The following is a 19,186-nucleotide window of genomic DNA, read 5'->3' as shown; positions in this document are numbered from 1 at the left end:
TAAATTGTTGTTTCAGTAATAGTCCATAGCAATCAACAACATCGTGTACAACAATGAGGCCTGATTGAGCTTGTGCCTCTCTGAGTTAGCGGACACAGGCTGGACCCTATTGGAGCAGCTCTACTCCATGGGTCTTTCATCCCTGTGGGACCAGCAGGCCAGCTTGGAAGGTTCTTTCCAAGGTGATGGCAGAAGCACAGGAGAACAAGTTCAATTGTGTAAGTGCTTCTTTCGTCCTTGGTTACTTTGCACTTGCAAACCTCCCATTGGTCAAAAGCCCAGGGCCAAGGATGCATCCTCTGTTCCTGGAGACGAAGAGAGGAGAGAATGTTTCTGAACAATGATCACTTTGACCACAGGTATTTACTCTATCTTTGTTGCAAACCATGTTTCCATTTTATTGTTTGGAGGTCAATTTTGCTTTCAAAGATCTTTGAAGTCAAAGAAATTAAAGTTTTCCTGGAACCAGAGGCTAATTTTTGTAAACACTGGTGGGGCTACTTTCAAGTCTCTATGAATAGTCTAAGATTGAAGATAAAGAGGTGGTCTGAGAAGAATGGGTTCCTTGTTGGAATTCCACCCATGTTCCGTTTGTATCTTAGGACTCCAGGGGAAGCCCTCAAAAACTCTAGAACTCTCCCCAGCCACTGACCCCAGGAACAGATAGACAAGAGCTTTTCTTCTGGTACACGATGACTTTCTTTTTTTTTTTTCCAGTTATCATTTATTGACCAGTGACTGTGTCAAATGCTGTGTTAAATGCTTCAAATGTGGTATCTCACAGGATCATCATAGTGCTATGAGGCTGGCATTCTTATTACCCTTATTATAATCTCTTCCGGATGTGTAAGTGATATGCTTTAAATCTCACAGCAAAGTAAAAGGGATTTGAACTTGAAAGTTTCTGCTCTGACTCCAAAGTCAGTGCTTCTAAACTTTTCAATCAACACTAACCTTTTTATTTGAATCCTGCTCCTGTCTCCTCTTCCATCAAAACAAAGACATCTCAGGGCTTCCCTGGTGGCGCAGGGGTTGAGAGTCCGCCTGCCGATGCAGGGGACGTGGGTTCGTGCCCCGGTCCGGGAAGATCCCACATGCCGCGGAGCGGCTGGGCCCGTGAGCCATGGCCGCTGAGCCTGCGCGTCCGGAGCCTGTGCTCCGCAACGGGAGAGGCCACAACAGTGAGAGGCCCGTGTACCGCAAGAAAAACAAAAAGAGACATCTCTACTGCCCGAGAGGCTCTTAAGATCCCAATGAAACCAACAGAAACTGCTGACTCAGAAGACTTTAACTGTAGACCCCTGTCAGAGGGGTACATGGTGTTGGGAGGGGAGCCTCGCGTTGAGTGTCGCCATGAGAAAGTACAGCTTGCTGAAGGCTGGTTGCCAAGTACCACTCTGTGCCCCGGTCTGCGTTGAGGAAGCAGCAGTGGCTGTGCAGAGGAAGTCAGCCCCTCCCTGCCACATGCTCCTTTTCCTCTCTTCCTAACAGTAAATGCTGCTTCAGGAGGCTCTGCATTGTAGGGCGGGGGCAGGGGGTCAAGGGAGGAGGGGTGGTGAAGGATTTATTGTCCAGTGAACAAAAGGCCAAGGGACTCCCTCTTGGAAGTTTCCTTTGGGGTCTCGGTCCATCGATACAGAGCAACTCAAGCAGAAACCCCACGACCACCCTGTCCTGGCTGTTTGCTCTAAGCTGTCTTCCTCTTTCCTCCGTAAGCCCCGCCCCACTCGGCTGCGCACCGCCCAGCTCCGCATCTCTGGCCGGCTTTTGTCTCGGGAGTAAACCTTCTAGCTCCATCTCCAAGAGAGTTGTCTTCATTTCAGGGTTAGCAGCTCCTCACTTTCAAATTACACGGTGAGTTTCTCAAGAAGAATGAGATAATGGACCTGAAAGTGCTGTAACAGGGAAAAGGAGAAGAATGAAGAAAAACCCAAAGCGTCGCCCCCATCAAGCCCCATGTCTAGTGTGCATTTAATAGAGAGAGAGAGAGAGCTGGCTTGGCCAGAAAAAGTACAGGTGTTTGGGGGGCAGGGGGCAGGGAGGGAAATTTCTAGCTTAGAAGTGGCCCTTCTTGTAGGGACAGATTAACTGGGGACCGTGGGAATCTGAGCTTAAAATCCCTGAGAGTTGACAGCAGCTTATGATAGCAAGCCCAGGGCCTCACAACTTCCTGATATGGAAACTCAGGTACAGAAACATCTCAAAGATTTAGAAGTTTACCTAGACCAACCCTGTCCTGCTCCCCACGTCTCTCTCCAGCTCATGCTTGGTTCTCTCTGACAGCTCAGCTTGTCTTCTGCCCTCTGGTTGGAAACATCCAATCATGCTAAACTCCCTCTCTTCTGAGACAGAGCTTTCTCTCCTTGGGCAGGTGTGTTTTCTCTCTTTGGGCAGGTGTGTTTTCTCTCTTTGGGCAGGTCTGTTTTCTCTCCCTGGGCAGGTCTGTTTTCTCTCCCTGGGCAGGTGATGGTGTTTTACCATCACCACCCTTCCTGATTCACTGTGCCCTGGAACTGGAGTTGAAGCATTGTGAGCAGGGTTTGGAGGTAAAGGATGTGTTGAGGGTCTGGGAAATAAGGAAGAGAGGATTTACAGCATTTCCCTGTGTGGAGAGAGTAAGAGGCAGACGAGGCTGGAGAGGTGCCGGGAGGAGGTGCTCACAGGCTGCAGTCAGCTGGATGTGCTCTGAGTCCCGGACTGATGCACGAGACCCAGGCATCCCAACCGCCCTCTTAGTAAATGGCAACCCCCCAGCAAGAGGCTGAATTTCCCCACATGAGGGTTTACAAGGTCTTGCTTTGGCCCTGGAACACAGTTATTCCCAAAGCTCAGAAAGTCAGAAAATGATGGAGTAGCTGGGAGACAAAGAGTGGGGCAGTGGGAGAAAGAGAAAGGGGAAGGGAGAAATCCACAAAGACAGGAAGTGACACTGAGACACGGAGCATAACAAAGGGAGGGGCAGTGAGTGTGGACAGACAGGAAGAAAAGCGTGAAGCGTTAGAGGGTAGAGGACAGAGGAAGAGAAACAGAGTGACTGCAAGGCTGCCCAGGGCAGCAGCATCTGTGATGCACCCTCGTGGCTTCTTCTGGTCGACCTGACTCCTCCAGGACCAGATCTCCAGGCTGGGGAACTCAGCGGGCAGGGCAGAGGGAGGCGGGGGCTGTGTTTGGAGGGCTGTGGACGCTTCTGATCTGTCTGACGTGGTCCCTGAGCACCCCAGGAAAATGGGCGCTGGCTGGGGAAGGGGGATCTGGGCAGAACTGCTGAGCACTGTCACCACCTGACCTCCTGCTGCTGTCAGGCTGATGGGAGTAAAAAGGTGGGCCCTCGCCCCCCCAGCTGGAGCCCCTCAGCGGCCATCCAGACAGCCCTGAAGCCAGGCAGCGGGTGGTCCCACCAGGGACCTGGGAGGGGAGGGGAGGGGCACAGGTGCACATGTGCAGGTGGCTCCAGTGCTTGCCACATCTGGATCCACTTATGAGATGAGGGGAGAGACATTCCAGGCTCGCCACCCCCCTTCTTAGGGATTGGGAAAATAGACTGGGGCGGGCTAGGGGTTACAGACCAGGGTGGCTGGGAATTGGGCCTGATGTGGGCTTTGTGTTTTCATTTTTATCAGTGAAACGTGTTTGCAAAAAAACTTTTCTAAACTCTGAAGAGCTATTTGTTATTACCCCGTCCTCACCACAAGCCCTGGGGAACGTGGTCCCCACTTTAAAGAAGAGGAGACAAGGGCAGGGGTGGGTCACAGGGTCATGCAGGAAGACTCCACATCCAGGGCTCTGTCCATCTTGGTGTATTAGCAGTGGCTCTCCTGAAGGCCTGAGGTGGTGTTAGTTCTGGACTTTGCTAGCTGGGGGACTGGGCAGGACGTGGCTTTCACTCTCCTTAGGTGCACAGTCTAAAAGTTGAGAGTTATGTTTCGTTCAGCGGACAGTCCGAGGACCTCAAGCCCGAGAGGCAGCATCTCAGACAATGCTGAGATACTGTTCTGAACAGGCGAGGGGGTGTCAGGATGTATATTAGGAGTTTTTGCAACAAAAGACCAGGTAGTGGGAACATCAAACGATTACTGTTAATCAAAGAAAACCAGACATCTCAAGTTAATGAAATTCGCACTTTTCTATGGATGGGACGATGCAAAGTCTGGGCTCACTGGCATCATTCCTTTGATGTGCACCTCAGCTGTCTGGGGCCAGTATCCTGCGTTTTCACATCCTGAGTCACTTCAGGTGCACTGTGGTCAGGGGTGGCTGCAGCAGTTGACCTCTAGATGGTGGGCATCCTGTCCCATACTGAGTTTCCTCAGGGCTCACCTGGGGAGGCTGTAATGTGATGGCTTGACGGCTGCAACATCCTTTGTTTACTGATACGGCAGCAGTATTTTAGTTCACAGAGGTCTGCCTGCATTACCTGTGGAGCTGCATGGAGTAAAGGGAAAAAACCATTCACTCTCTTTGTTTCCCACCCCCAGGGTAAAGCCACCAGCTGCTAAGCATACGTCTAGCATGGGACTCTTGCCAGGGCTCACATACCTAGGAAGGTACACTCTGGACCCAGTAAAAAATCAGAGACGGTCTGACTCTCACAAGAAACCCCGGGCTAGGGGAGAAACAACTGGATACCAACAGCACGTTGCAGGGTGCAGTGGAGGGAACCCTGACGTCTTCCAGTAATCCCAGACCCTCCCCTGCCCAACACGGCCAGCCTCAGTTAGAACCCAAGGAACTTGGGTTGGTAGGATCCAAATTTAACCCTGCAAGTTTTTATTTTGTGCAAGCGTGTAAAGTTTGCTGCAGGAGGTTGAAACTGAGCCAACTAGTTCTGTTTCACAGTCGAGTCGATGGGCCAAGACCAGCACTTGTGGACCCGCAGTAACAGGAGCGCACGTGCACAGAGAGGAAGGAGCAGACACGGTGCTGTGTGAGATCAGAGGAGGGAGGCGGTCCCTCTGGAGAGTGAGAAATCAGGGAAAGCTTCTCGGGAGAGGTGGCAAGCAGGGTGCCTTTTCAGATCTACATGGAGCTTCACAGTTTGTAAGACTTCTGCATGCATTACTTTGATATACAATGTTAGGGTAACAAATGTTGGTGAAGTGGAGAAACAAGCAATAGCCCGCTGCTGAGAGCATAAATGGAGCATAAACGTGTGTAATGCACTGGGAAGCAACCCGACACCATCAGGTTTCAAAATTCTAGGAATTTATGCTGCAGACACACTGACACATATGGGCAGACGGGCGTGAACTAGAGACCCACTCTCACAATGTTCCTAGTAGCCAGAGACTGAAAACAACACAAGTGTTCATCCCTAGAGATCAGATTGTGAATTACAGGACATCCAAGTCATGGAACCCCGTGCCGCCATCAAAAAGAATAAGGCAGCTCCGTGTGTGTTGTCATGAAAACAATCTCTAAAGTGTAACTTTAAGTAAGACATAAAGCACGGCAAAGAGTGGAATGTACAATATATTCTCATTTGTGTAACAATTGGGCACGTGTTTATGGAGGAACAGGAAATTTCCAGAAGGACACACAAAAAACTGTTAACAGTGGTTATTTCTGGGGAAGTAGGGTGAGGGTCTGGAGTGGGAGATGAACTGTGAAAACATTTTCGGTGATTGTGAAATGGATCGTATAGTTCGAAGGGTACACTGAACGTATGTGCTATCTGAAAAGTCATTACAAAACAGAGCAGACTGAACGCATTTTGTGTAATAAATTCTTGTACTCAGAATTTAATAGCATTTGCATATAGTAATATGTCACTTTTCCTGTTTAAAACAACCTCTGTGAGGCAGACAGAAGTATCTTTTCCCATCCCAGCTTCTCAGGACTGGCAGGGGCTGGGTGCTTGGCGGGAAGGCCTGGCAGTCTGCGGGGGGCGGCCAGGAGAGAGGCAATGCTGATGGCGGGGTGGAGGCTGGAGGAGGTGGGGCAGGAGCCCCGAGCCAGGTGCTGAGCTGGGGTTGCCAGGCCAGGTCTGGAGTTTGCTAGCTTCCGAGGACTGATCCAGGGTTTTGGGGAGTGACACCATGCAAGACTTACAAGGAGGAACTAAAATCAAGTTGACATGTACACGCTGCTGTATATGAAATAGGTAATCAACAAGGACCTACTGTGGAGCACAGGGAACTCTACTCTGTACTGACCTATATGGGAAGAGAACTTGAAAAAGAATAGATACATGTATGTGTACCAACTGAATCACTTTGCTGTACTCCTGAAACTAACACAACATTGTTCATCAACTCTACTCCAACTCTACTCAGCAGGTCCATCGGCCAAGCAGAGTAGCCCAGTTGAGGTCGGGGGGAGGGGCTGGTTTTCCCGGCTGGACTCCAAGAGCAGCGGGGGCGGCACCTGCTGACCCTGCGCGGGGGCGTCCTGTCCCCATTTTACAGCCGAGGAGACTGAGTCCCACGGAGAGCAGGTACCTTGCTCGGGGCCACACGGCTGGTACTTGGCGGGGTGCGGGGATCGGACTCCACGTTGCCTGGTTATGAAGCCCGTGCAGCCCTCTCTGCGTCCCGTTTTACTGTCCCTTTGTCTGACGCCCGCTAGTGGTCTGGTGGACTTGCCTGCCTCTCACTCTGGGAGCTGGTGACGCTGGCCCCGCCTCCGAGACGGGTGTGGAGGGAGGGGAGGCCAAGGTGGATACACGTGACTCTGGAGGCCCCCGGGCCCTCTGGTCCCTTCACCTGGCCTCCGTCAGTCATGGGGCCTCCCCGTGCGTGACGAAACTGCAGGGCAGGGGGGCAGCGTCTGAGAGTGAGTGGAAGCTTCCCGGAGCACGGCCTGTGGGGCGTGTGGGCTTGGGAGTCAGAGCCCTGGGCCTCCCTGTGCTACTCTCTAACCTCGTGGGCCTCAGAGTGGCGTTGCGCGTGCCCCAGCTTCGCTGGGTGTCTGCACGCGGCTTCTAGGAACGGGAGGCGCTGATGGCGGCGCTCCCCTCCTGCCTCCATGCATCACACCAGTTTTATTTTTCAGTCTAGCACATCCTACTGATGAGCGCCATTTCCTGATGTCTGACACAGGCTCCACAGCAAGATTTGGCTAGAATCCTAAAAAAAAAAAAAAGAAAGAAAGGAGGAAAGAAAGAAAGAGAAAAAGAGGAAGGGAGAAAGAAGGAGAGAGGGAGAGAGAGAGAGAAAGAAAGAAAAAGAAAGAGAAAAGGAAGAAAGAAAAAGAGAGAGAAAGGGAAGGAAGGACGGAAAGAAAGAAGGAAAAAAAGAGAAACAGTAGATGCTGCAGGGTGGCCTGGGTTCTGGACCGTGACCCCTGGATTTGTACAAGGACACGAGGGATGCCAGCCGTCCTCCCGAGTCTGCAGAACTGGTGAGGAGCGCGGCCGTCTTCACAGTCTGGATTCGGCCGTGCGCTGGCCGGGGTGGCGGTCAGGTTTGGTCCCAGGGCCTTATTTGTTTTGGTGGAGCCGCAGGCTGTGATGGAGGCCTGCAGGGCCGCCTTCCTTCTCTGGGAGTTTGGTGGGAAGCACCAATGTAGTAATCCTGATTTATATCTCTAGCCAACCCTCAAGCACAGCTCCAGTCCCTGACAGAAGTAATTCTCCCTTGAACAGAAACGGGTGGGAAAAGTGCCAGTTTGCGCCTGTGCTGTACATTCTTCTCCTTGACAGGACGGGGCTCCAGGAATATTTCACCTTCATAATGTTGGCCACAGTCGGGGGTTTGTGAAGCTGTCTAAATCCAGTTTATCAGCAGGAATAAATGCCCTCAGACTTGAAAAGTGGGAAGCTGAACTTGGCTCCGTTGGGCTGATGATTTATGGAGAAGCGGAGAGCTGGGAGTGGAGGAGGTGATGGGGGGCTGGGGGAGACAAGGTCCGTGGGGCTCCACTCACAGCCTATAGAAGCAGCGGCGTGTCCTGTAACGAGAGATCGGGTTCTGAGATATATTTCCTCCCGTGAAGGATACGGTGTCTGGCACCCGTCACGTGGTAGGGACAGAGGAACTCCGTAGGGACGCAGCTGCCTTTGGGGTGCTTGGGAGGTGTGGCATGAGCCCGAATTGGGCCCAGGGCTGGGTCTGCGAGAGCTGTGGCCTTGAGGTTGTGCGTCCTGTCCCTGTGGGACCCGCTGCACCTGGGTTTCCTTGTCCTCCTCCTCCTGCAGCTCCTGAAACTCCATTCTCTCCATAAATCATCTCAGACTGATGTCTCTATGGAGTGTCCTGTGCCTCCACAAGGACCACTCCATGACTTCACGTGGCCCAGTCTGATCAGTGGTTTTCCTCCTTGTACATTTTGCCATGTGTTCTGTCTCTGTGACATCTGTGAGGTGACCCCCAACTTCGTGCAGGTAGAATCTCAAAGAATAAGCAGTGTGCTTGACACTATGGGATCTGGGGTCAGGCTACCTGGGCTGGCATCTCAGCTGTGCTACTTAATAGATGTGTAATTTTTTTTTTGGCGGTACGCGGGCCTCTCACCGCTGTGGCCTCTCCCGTTGCGGAGCACAGGCTCCGGACGCGCAGGCTCAGCGGCCATGGCTCACGGGCCCAGCCGCTCCGCGGCATGTGGGATCTCCCCAGACCGGGGCACGAACCCGTGTCTCCTGCATCGGCAGGCGGACTTTCAACCACTGCGCCACCGCGGAAACCCTAGATGTGTAATTTGGGTGAGTTTTCCCCATGCCTCAGTTCTCTCATCTGTAATATGTGGACAGTAATCGTGCAAGTAAACCCATTATTGGGAGAATGAAATTGAACCATAACTTGGCTCAGTATCTAGCAGGTGGTTTTCGTTCATTACACAGTCTCATCAGAATGATTGGTGATGGAGATGGTGATGATAAGACAAGCATGGCTTTACAGTCACTGAAAAATACTGTGAACAAATGACTGTTTTAAACTGCAAACCTTTTTGCAGGTTCTGTAACTAAGCTGTCTTTTGCTTTTTTGTAGTTTTTGATAATCAGCACCGGAGTCTCCTCTCAGCTCCTCCCTGGGCACAGCGCAGTGAAAAGAGCGTGAGCTTTGGACTCACACGGGCCTGGAACAGAACTGTGATCATGGGTAGTAGTCCCTCTGAGCCTCAGTTTCCTCATCTATGAAATGGGAGCAGTGATGGCAACTTCACACAAGTGTGGGCAGAGGGGTCGAGATGACTCGTACATCCCGCTGACCACAGCAGAGCATGGTGAGTGCCCACCTACTAGTTTCTTTTTCCCCTCCCTTGCTCCATAGGTTCTAGGCTCCATCTTTCTAAATCCTCTTTCTCTCTCAAGATTTGTTTGAGACCTGCCTGCTCCATAAATTCTCCCCCAGATAACTGGCCAAATCCCCTGTCCGTAATACATTTACAGCCTCACGTCACTGAGTTGGAGATGCCAGGTCACTTTGACCTGCTGGGCTGGAATGCCACTGCTTTGGGTTTTGTAATCCAAAAAGTTCCCTTCGACTGATTCCCTTCGACTCAGAATTTGCCCAGAAAATGTAGATGTCACTTGCTTCCCAGCTAGAAGGAAGGCTCCTCGAAGGTGGTTTTCTGTCTCACCCGCAGTTGTGGATCTTGCTCCTAGCCCAAAGCCTGACAAACAGTGGACCCCAGTACGTGATTGTGGAGTGAAGGAAGGAGCGCACGATGATCTAGAGAGGCAGGGAGACCCCTTACAGTTCAGAGAGGCCTCCCTCGCCACTCTGGGGGAAGCTCTTACCCAGCACCAGCTGTGTAGTTATGTCAGAGGGGCTCAGGCCTCCAGTGTGGCTCTGTAAACAAGGGGAAAGAACCAAGAGCTTTCTGATTAGCCTGCTGTATTTGGATTGGCATCAGGTTTTCAGTTGGAATGAGAGCCTCGGACGTGAATATCAGAGTCATTCCATATGAGAGGAAGGCTTGTTGGCTCAGCCTCCAACTTTGATGTGGAGCATATGGGCCTGGGGGTGCGACCTCAAGACAGGAGGGGGGAAGGGCACAGAGGGACCGCTTGCGTTTGGAACTTCCCAGGTCCTTCCCCGGTCATTCCCATCGGCCGGGAGTTCTGACTTGCCCGGCATGGTCAGGGGTCAGGAATAGCAGGTTCTAACCTGGGCTCTGTTGCTAGCTAGCTGTGTGACCTTAGGCCAGTCACTTTACCTCTCTGGGCTTCAGTTTCCCCATCTGTAAAATGACAGGGTAGATTAGATGATCCCTTCTCATTGTTCTATGCATTTTTTGTTAGTCTGCAGTTTGTTACATCCTGACCAGAAAGCACTGACATTTCTGATGTATGTTGAAGAGTTGGGGGAATTGGGAGGGGATACTAAGAAATGGAGATATAAAACACACCCTGAAATGGAACCCAAGGCTCCTTTCCCCAGTCCTTGGCACTGTAACTGCTTTCCCCTCTGCTCTTGCCTGTCCTCTACTGGCCCCCAAAGATGAGCCTCATGGGAGATGCTGCAGGTGTGGAGGAAGCGCTGGACGTCCCTTAACCTGCGAGCCTTGGTTTTCTCATCCGTGTGGAGACACTGCTGCCACCTCCTTTACTTGGGGGCTTTGAGGTTGGAGCAAAGTCGAACGCATGCTGAGCCTTGGAACGTGTCAAGCACCACGTAAACGGGAGGAGTGGCGGTTGTGGTGTAGAGCTGGCCCCACTGGGAAAAACAGTGCGAATGTCCCTCTGCAGGTTGCCCCTTTCTTCCTCGAAGATGCCTCAGTGCAAGGGATGCTTCTACTGCTGTCGGTCAATGGCCTGCCGTGTTCGGTTTTCCCTGCCCCTTTGAAGCAGAAACGCTGCCGTCTGAGTCTTTATTTCTCTGCACACTTTCCCACCAGTGCAGAAAATGCATTTTCCGTGTAATTTGGCTTACCTGGCTTAACGTGTGCAACAGCATCTCCAGGTCTTAGAAGAAGAGCACTTTTCTCTCAATCCCTGGAGCAGACGCCAGGGACATCTGGGGTCAGGATGACGCTCTCCATGACCTGGGCAGAGTTGGAGGTATTGCTCCTGTGTTTTGGTTTCACCACGTGTTAGTTGAGAGTTGGACGGAACCTCAGGTAACATAGCCCAGCTCCCCTCTTGGACCGGAGAGTGAGGGTCTGGCCTGAAGTTATCAATCGGGCTAGTTTAAAAGGCGCAGGGACCAGGACTCAGTCTCTGGACCATTCTAGTGCTCTTTCTAGGGTACCACGTAGATTCCTTTCTCTGCTTTCACTCACTCCCCATCCCTCCCCATTCCTCCCTTCACATTTGTCCTTTTGCTCTCTTTTTCCAGAGCCCATTTGCTGTAACTCTCAGAATGGAAAAGTTTTCTGAGTTTCTGGGGCAGCCAGGCTGCTTGCTAGGGTTGGGTGACCCCAAAGCAGCTGGGGCATGTTCTCAGGATGTCACATCACCGGGAGTATCCAGGGCACCCGTTCACTACATCAGCTTCTTCCCAGAAATCCTGGAGATGCAGCAGCCAGAGATCCCACCCGCAAGCCCCGCGGCTGAGGGGTCAGAGACAGGCCCTGTGAACTGGGATCTGTGGTGCAGGTGCCCCCGTCCGCTGCCCCCTCCCTCACTGACATGGACGGAGGGCTGGTGTGTGTTGAATGCCTGCAACACAAGTGTGGGCCAAGATCTCCCCGCCGCCCGCACCCTTACCCACCCCTGCTGTCTCGCCTCCCTTCGGGGCATCCCGTCTACTTGGCAGCCGTCTCCAGGGTCACCCAGATAGCGCCGGCCCAAGTTCAAGAGCCCCTTGCGGCCCAATACCGCGTTGGCTTGTAAGGGGAGCTCACCCTGGGTAGATTTCACCCTCTGGCAACAGCTGACTCTGTGTATTCAGATGAGAACAATTTTCTTCCCCTTGCACTTTCAACAAGTTCAACCTCAAGGCGCCCCCCCGCCCCAACCCCGCCCCGCTCTGCTGCCCCAAACAAGAAAAGGCAGAAGGAGAACGTACGGGGTGGGGAGACCACCTGCTCTAATTGAGCCGTCTGCTGAGCCCGGGTTTCCTGGAGCTGGGCTGTCTCAGGGCCCAAATGGGCCAGTTTGCGGCTAATGGGAAAGGAGCTGTTTTATTTCCTAATCACCCTTAGAGATAACTGCTCAGTGCATGGGGGAGACGCCTCCGCAGGAGAAGCTGACTGGCAGCCCCGTCGCCATCCTTCCCCTGGGGCTGGGCTGGAGCTGGCTCAGCAGGAGACCCGGCGGGGTTGGGGAGCATCCTGATGGCCTCAGTGCTGTGTCTGTGATGTGTGATGTACCAAAACGAACAAGTCGGGAGGCAGTGTCCCGGCACAGCCTGGACCTCTACCCTCCCAGCCAGTGACTGCCCTGGACAGGGGCGATTGGCTCAGAGCCCCTCCCCATGGAGGAGAGGTCTGGAGTGTCGTTGCCTTTGGCCTTCCATGGTCTAGAGTTTCATGTGAAAAGACAAGTGTGCGGTGGGCGATGCTCTGATTGGACCTGGCCACTCTTTGGTGTTGAGGTCACGTGAGCACAGGGCTGGCAGGCTGGGCTCGTTTCATCCCGGGACGTGACGGTCTGGGATCTGATCAGGTTTGGGAGGCTGAAGGGAGGGCAAACGTGGAGGCAGCACGAAAGCCAACCTCGCTGTCTTTTGAGAACACTTTCTTCTCCCCAGCTTGGTGTTCAAGGCCCTCAGCTCTCTCCTTGCTTGTCCTGCCAACCTGGTGTCCCTCTCCTTGTCCTGCCCCTGGCCCTCACCCACGTTCATCATTCCACGAACATTCCCGGGACTCCAGGACGCCTTTGCCGTCACTGTGCCTTCTGCTTCCACTGTCCTTCCCTCATGTCCAAACCACAACCGTAAATTGAGACCTTGGTTATACTCCGTTTCTTCCCCGACTCCTGGTATGTCCCTCTGAGCGATTCCTCTGGACCTTCTTTATCCCGCCGTTAGAGCGCCGAGAACAGTTGTGTCTGTTGCTCATGAAGGGCCCTGTCTCTCTCTAGCTGGGTTGAGCTCCCTGAGAGAGAGATTTCCTGTTTCCTCATGGCTGTGTCCCCAGCTGGGCTGGCACAGGGCCCTGTGAGTAGGTGTGAGATAATTGTCGGGAGGGATGAGCCATTCTGAAGCGTGCGTCACCATACATTTGCATATAGCACACAGCACATTAACACAGCACGCCGTAAAGATGGAGTTCCTGCTCTCGGTAGCTCTTAGCCTTATTGAAGGATAGTTGATTTACAGTGTTTTGTTAATTTCTGCTGTATAGCAAAGTGATTCAGTTATACATATGTATAATTCTTTTTTATATTCTTTTCCATTATGTTTTATCATAGAATATTGAATATATTTCCCTATGCTATACAGTAGGACCTTGTTGTTTATCCATCCTATATATGCTGGTTTGCATCTGCTAACCCCAGATTCCCCGATCTCTTTCTTATTTTCTAGATGAAGAGACTAAGGTTCCAACAGGTGACTTGCTGATAGTCATATAAGCAGTTAATGGCACAGTGTGATCTGCTCACTCTGGTCACCTTTTCTTGTGGTTTTTGGAGAAGGCTTTCTATCAACGCTCCTGGGGTTTCCAGGGATAGCTCTGGATTCCCCCACCTTGGCTTGTCAGTCTCACCTGCCGCATTCTAGTTTGAAAATCCTGAGAAGCCTGCTCTAGACCACTCTGTGCCAAATCCTGGAGGGGAACCAACTTAAATTCAAAACACCACTTGCACTGGAACCCCAGGTCCTTAGGCCCTTCCATTAGCACTGCTGGATTCCTAGCTCTGTCTCCTGGGGCATGACCTTGCAGTGGATTTTAGACTGTAGTTGATGGGGAGAAAAAAGAAAATTGAAGTTAAAACTAAATGAGAATAGCATATAGAAACATGGGGAGCGCAGATCTGGGAGCTGGGACCCTGGGTTCTAAAAGGAGGAAGATGTTCTTCCTGTGAGCGAGTCATCTGCAGGCTTCCAATGAGTCTCTTGTAGGGACAGGGACTCCTGTGTCCCCAGACTCCCTCCACTAAGAAGAGGAGAAGGTTCTGGACAGGAGCTTTCTCCAGATGTTGGGCTGATCGAGTTGGGCTCAGGCTCAGGGCTGGTGAACGAGGCATCTGAGAACAACCGGCAAGTCCTCAGAACCTCTTTGGCAACTAGATTTAGGAACCCACTGGGGTGAAGGGGAGAGACGCAAATGTTCCCCTTCCTCCCTAACTCAGCAACCCTTAGGAGCCTCATTTTCAAGATCTGAAAAGAAGTGATTTCTAACTGTCTCTTCCTTGTCCAGGGGGCTCTTTGGAGAAAATAAGACAAACAGGGTTAGAAGGAGGGCAGCCCAGCCAGGCGGGTGTCCCAGCTGGGGATGTGTCCAGGATGAGCCTGGGCACCGTCTGTTGGGCACCCTCGTCCCAGTGGGCCTGGGCCAGCCCAGGTTTTCTCTCCTCTGCCGTAAGGTGATGGGGGAAAGAGGAGGCCTGGGGGCGTTCATGGGTGCTGCCCCCAGCCTCTGCTTTCTCCCTTTCCCTGAAAAATGTGTGTTGTATTATTTGACCAGAGAGAACATCCTTTGAAGAGACTGTGAATCCCAAAGAAAGTCTTTTATTTGCCATCCAGGGACCTTCTTTGAGGGCTCCAGCCACAGGGGTCAGAGCTGGCCAGAGGCCCAAGGGCAATCTTCCTTGAGTCTCCGATGTGAGCTGTGGCTTCCAGGTAGGGGCCAAGATTTGGATTTGCCTTGTCCCCACGTGGCTTTTGGCTGCAGAGCTCAGGGAATCCTACTGCCAGGAGGAACTCACTTCCACAATCTGGCTGGCTCAGGGCCTGATGGCCCCGTCCAAGCAACCGCGGCCTGCGGACCACAGGAATGGTTGGATGTTGTGGTGTGGGCCCTGTTCAATCAGAAGCATCACCGGTGAGAAGAGTTTGGAACATTTCTCCGTTGCACAAGTCCACCTGGAATTTTGCCTTGTCCTGCCCACGGTTTCTCAGTCACTAGTGTTTATTCCCACTCTCTCTGTGCTCAGAAAAGAAAACTCTTAGGTCTATTAGCTACTTGAAGTGGGACAGGATTTCCGGGATACCTGAGGCTCAGAGGTCAGGAGAAGGAATGGAGAAGGAAGTCTTAAGACTTGTGTTACTTTGTGCAGTCAGACAGACGTTGAAGAAACTGTCATGTCCTGATTTTTCCAATTGCTGTGACGCACAAACTCTCTTCTTAATCATTTTTTTTTTTTTTTTGGACTGTGTGTTTGCTTCAGGCCCTGGATCCTTTGCCTGGATTTCTTTAGATTGGCTGTGGAAACCAAAGCCCGGGGAAATTAGTCCTATTATTTCCAAAGCCTGCCATGGACTTGTTTTCTGATCTTAGACAGCTGAGAGAGCCTCTCTCCCTACATCTTGAATCCTGCTTTGTTACCTGAGGGGAATCGGATTGGCTACTTTTTCTAAGATCTCTGCATATCAGGAAGAGAAGCAAGTGGGCTAGATTCTGCAGGGCTTCAAAAGGCCAAACTCAGCTGGGTCCAGAGCTGGCAAGGGTGATGAGCTGTTAAGTGTCATTGGAACCAGGCTAGTTGGAGTCCCTGGAGATTTTCCTGAGGTCATCGTGTCCCCAAATTCCATCTTCTGCCTCATCTGAGGGGGTCTGGCTTGGCAGAATGATTCTCCAGGAGTGAAATTCCCTCTTCCTTTTTACCCTTCTCCCTTCAACTTAAAACCTTGTCTCTACTCCACTGGTTTCTCCAGGTTTTCCATTTTAGAAACAAGGGCCTGTTAAGAAGAAGAAAACCAAATGTCTGCTGGCTGTCATGTGTGCTTTCAGAAATAGCGCTGAGCTGCCATTTAAGATCTCAGAGTCAGAATTTCCAAGGAAGCATCTGAAGTGGGCTCGAGGAGTGGGGTGACTTGCAGTGGCCTGGTGGCTGTTCGACTCCACACTTGGACCGCATGTTCCTTGGGTAGTTGGAGGGTCTCTTTCTCTGGGTCCCTCTGGCTAGTCTGCAGCTCAGCAGCCCCCAGAGGATACAGAGAAAGATCTGGCCCTTAACTGACCAGAGATTAGCCACCATTAACTGCAAGACAGTTTGAGGTCTGGTGTAGCCCAGAGTTCAAGAGCAAGTGCTGTGTAGCCAGACCCACCTGTGCACTTCGTCGCTGTGTGCCCTCGGGCAAGTCATGATGTCTCCAGGCCTCTAAAGCCTCATGCATGAGTGGGGATAATAATATCTGCCTGATAAGATCGCTGTAGCGATTAAATAACATCTAGGAGATGCTTAGCAGAGTCCTGGCTGAGAGTAAGCCTTCAATACACGGTCGCTATTAGCAGATGTAAATTTACCTGTGGTGATGCTCCTTTCCTGGTGTGTACATATCTCTCAATGTGATGAGAAAGAGCTGGCTTGCTTGTCTGGGTCACCCACTAGGCTGTGAACTTCTTATTCTGTTCAATGCATTTCCTTGGAACCTAGGAGATGCTCTCTGTTTGTTGAATCAATTAAAAAATGAACTGATTCAGTAGGTTGGCAGAGAGGCAACTCCTAGGGTGAATGTCTAAGTGCTTCTTTGGAGAGGACAGGATAATGTGACCTGCCGAGACCCCCCAGCACCAATTTGCTTAGAGTCTCCGGCAGCTGGAGATAATGCTGAGACCAAGAATTCGCCCAGGAATGGGGGTCTTGGGGAGCCTTGTGGTTTCTGTTCTGCCCCTAACTCAGGAACACCCTTTCACTGCAGTGCAGACACTCCCAGGCCCCTCATTCCGCACCAATCTTGGGGTTACCATTCACATTAAAGTCCCCGTGGATGGTGCCGGTGGAGCTGTGCCCTGCGTGGCCGAGTGGCTGTACGTGGCCGTCCTGGACGCTCCTAGCATTGAGAACAACCTAGATTCCTTGACACTAGGACTTGCCTTCCAAAGGATGATTCGCTTTCAGTGACCTGAAAGAAATGAGGGAGGTAGAAAGAATAAAGGCAGTTGCAGTAGCTCCTCTGGAGATAGGACTGCAGGGCCATGGGGGAGGAGGGGAGGGCACGGCGAGGGCTCCGTGTCCTGGAGCCGGCTCGTGGGGTCACAAGACCTGACGGAGGGCATCTCTTCCCAACTCCGTGGTGAGAGCACTTTCACCACGGAAAGCGGCACACGACAGCTGGTTGTTACATGTGCACAGCGCACCCCTGATTTCGGCTGAAGGCCAAGGACGTCCACAGAAGCAGGAGAGGATGGTGAGGAGGGTAGAAGGGGATCCGGGGTGTGTGTCAGCCTCCTGGGCAAACACCAGTGGGAAAACGGAGTTTCCCTAGCTGGACGCAGTTTGAAAAGAGTTCACAGGCCCAGCCTGCTGAGAACAGTTCTCTTTTCAGTTTGAGCACTGGGATAGCACGGCAGTTTGGCAATAACTCTTTCTGGGGCCGACCCTGCCTTGACAGATGGGGGATGCCTTGGGCCCGGGGCAACTGGACTTTCCCAGGAAACGAAGGTGGTGGAGAAAAAGGTGGGAGCACCCAGTACTGCAGCAGCCCAGCCCCCGGGTCCACACGACTGCCCCTGGCCTCCGTGTCGGTCCTGCTTGGTGCCGTCACCTCCCCGTCTAAGTGCTGGGAGCTCTCCCTGACAGGTCACACCCACATAAGAATCTAAATTTCAGTTTCACTCAGCAGTGTTTGACGTGCAGTGGACATGCCAAAAAGAAAGAAAAAACCCTAATATGGATGGATGGAGGGTTTGAGTATGCTCTGAACTGTTTGCTTACGTATATTATCTCACTTATTGGGTTGGCCAAAAGGCCATAAGATGTTATGTTATGGAAAAACCGGAACGAACCTTTTGGCCAACCCAAATTGTAAGCCTAAGAGCCCTGAGAATCGAGCACTGTGATTCTATTCCCATCATAGCAGAGAGGCCCTGAGACACAGGGAACCCCCCTCCCTAGGAAGGGACAGACCCACGACGCCAGCACAGCCCCCGTTTTTACCTGCTGTGCTGGACGCTCGGTTGGGATTTGAACACATGTAGAGGAGAGAGAGGCAGTTACAGTGTGACCTGTGTAAGCTGTGCTGTCTCTGATTGGTCCTGGCTCTGAGGCTTCGTTTTATCTGGGGGGCTCTGACACCCCCTGGCACAGTCAGGCCCACTGTAACACCCCACTCTCCTCATGGGGGTTTTAAAAAAGGTCCACTGGTTCTGTGCTCTAGCCCCCAGATCTCTTTCTGCCTCTCATCTTCCATTTGTTCATTCAGCTGCTTGTTAAAGCCAGTGTGTGTGTGTGTGTGTGTGTGTGTGTGTGTGTGTGTGTGTGTGTGTGTGTGTGTGTGTGTGTGTGTGTGTGTGTGTAATAACAATAAGAAACCCAACTCCTAAGCCACAGGTTTCTCTCTGCTGCTTGTTCATTTTAACAAGGCAGCTGGAGGTTTGGGCTGAGAGCTTGCTTTTCTATCAGCCACAGCTTTTCCTCCCCCTGGATTTCCTGTTTGTAGTTGCCGAGGTAAAGAGTTGTGGTAGAGGCGAGCCTGAATCGCTCCAAACTAACGGGAGCAGCTCTCGGGACCTGGGCAAAGGGAGCCTCACGCTGGGCCAACCTTGGTCTTTCAACGTAAGAACCTTTTATCGCACACCGGTTCTGGGCCGGGGCTTGGCTCAGCACGGGAGACACGGCACAGATGGAGACGATCAGGTCTCCGAGAAGCACAGTCTAGTGGTAGGGGTTAGCCATGCCCGAAGGGTTATTACAAAACCACGCACGGTGCTCCAGCAGTGGCACAGGCTGAGGCTGGAATGCAAAGGAAAGAGCAGATTCTGGACCTGCAGTCTTCTTGGAGGAAGTCAGATTTGAATTGACCCTGGAGGGGTAGGCAGGTGCTTTTATTTGTTGTTTTAGTTTTGCCTTTTAGGAGCAGGGAACAGCCCATTGAGTGAAGGCCCAGAGGTGAGCAGTTGTGGAAGCAGTGACTCCCTTGGGGAGATGAGATGAGAGTGCAGGTGAGGGTGGAGGCAAGGTGAGGAAGAGCCCTGGGAGCAAGGTCGTGGGGACCACATAAGGTCATATAAGGAGTCTGGATTTTTTTTTAGGCAAATGATGGTCACTGTGGACTATCATGTGTTGGAGGGACATGACCAGAACTGTACTCTAGAAAGACACCTGGTAAGCGGTCCTCTGGGTCTGGAGGTGGGGGTCATCACTTAGGAGGCTGTTGGGATGCACACGAGGAGGAATGAGTGCCAAGCGGGCGGAGAGGAAGGATTGGGCGCAGGAGACGACTTGGGGGGAGGCCGGGAGCTGCTGACGGTCACTCTG

At 52.1% G+C, this 19,186-nt stretch overlaps 1 long non-coding RNA gene across 8 annotated transcripts in view; it reads left to right on the top strand.

Annotated features, from left to right (window-relative positions):
* LOC132429402 (uncharacterized) overlaps nucleotides 1-19,186 on the top strand; it is a 285,989-nt gene that overhangs the window by 88,997 nt on the left and 177,806 nt on the right. For all 8 annotated transcript variants that reach the window (XR_011246562.1, XR_011246560.1, XR_011246559.1 and 5 more), the window contains one exon: nucleotides 8,925-9,159. This is a non-coding gene — a long non-coding RNA (uncharacterized lncRNA). The remainder of the gene's footprint in view (nucleotides 1-8,924; nucleotides 9,160-19,186) is intronic.

This window comes from Delphinus delphis, chromosome 8 (genome assembly GCF_949987515.2).
Source record: "Delphinus delphis chromosome 8, mDelDel1.2, whole genome shotgun sequence".
NCBI lineage: Eukaryota > Metazoa > Chordata > Mammalia > Artiodactyla > Delphinidae > Delphinus > Delphinus delphis.
Note: the sequence above shows the minus strand (reverse complement) of the source record. Positions and strands in the feature narration are given on the sequence as shown.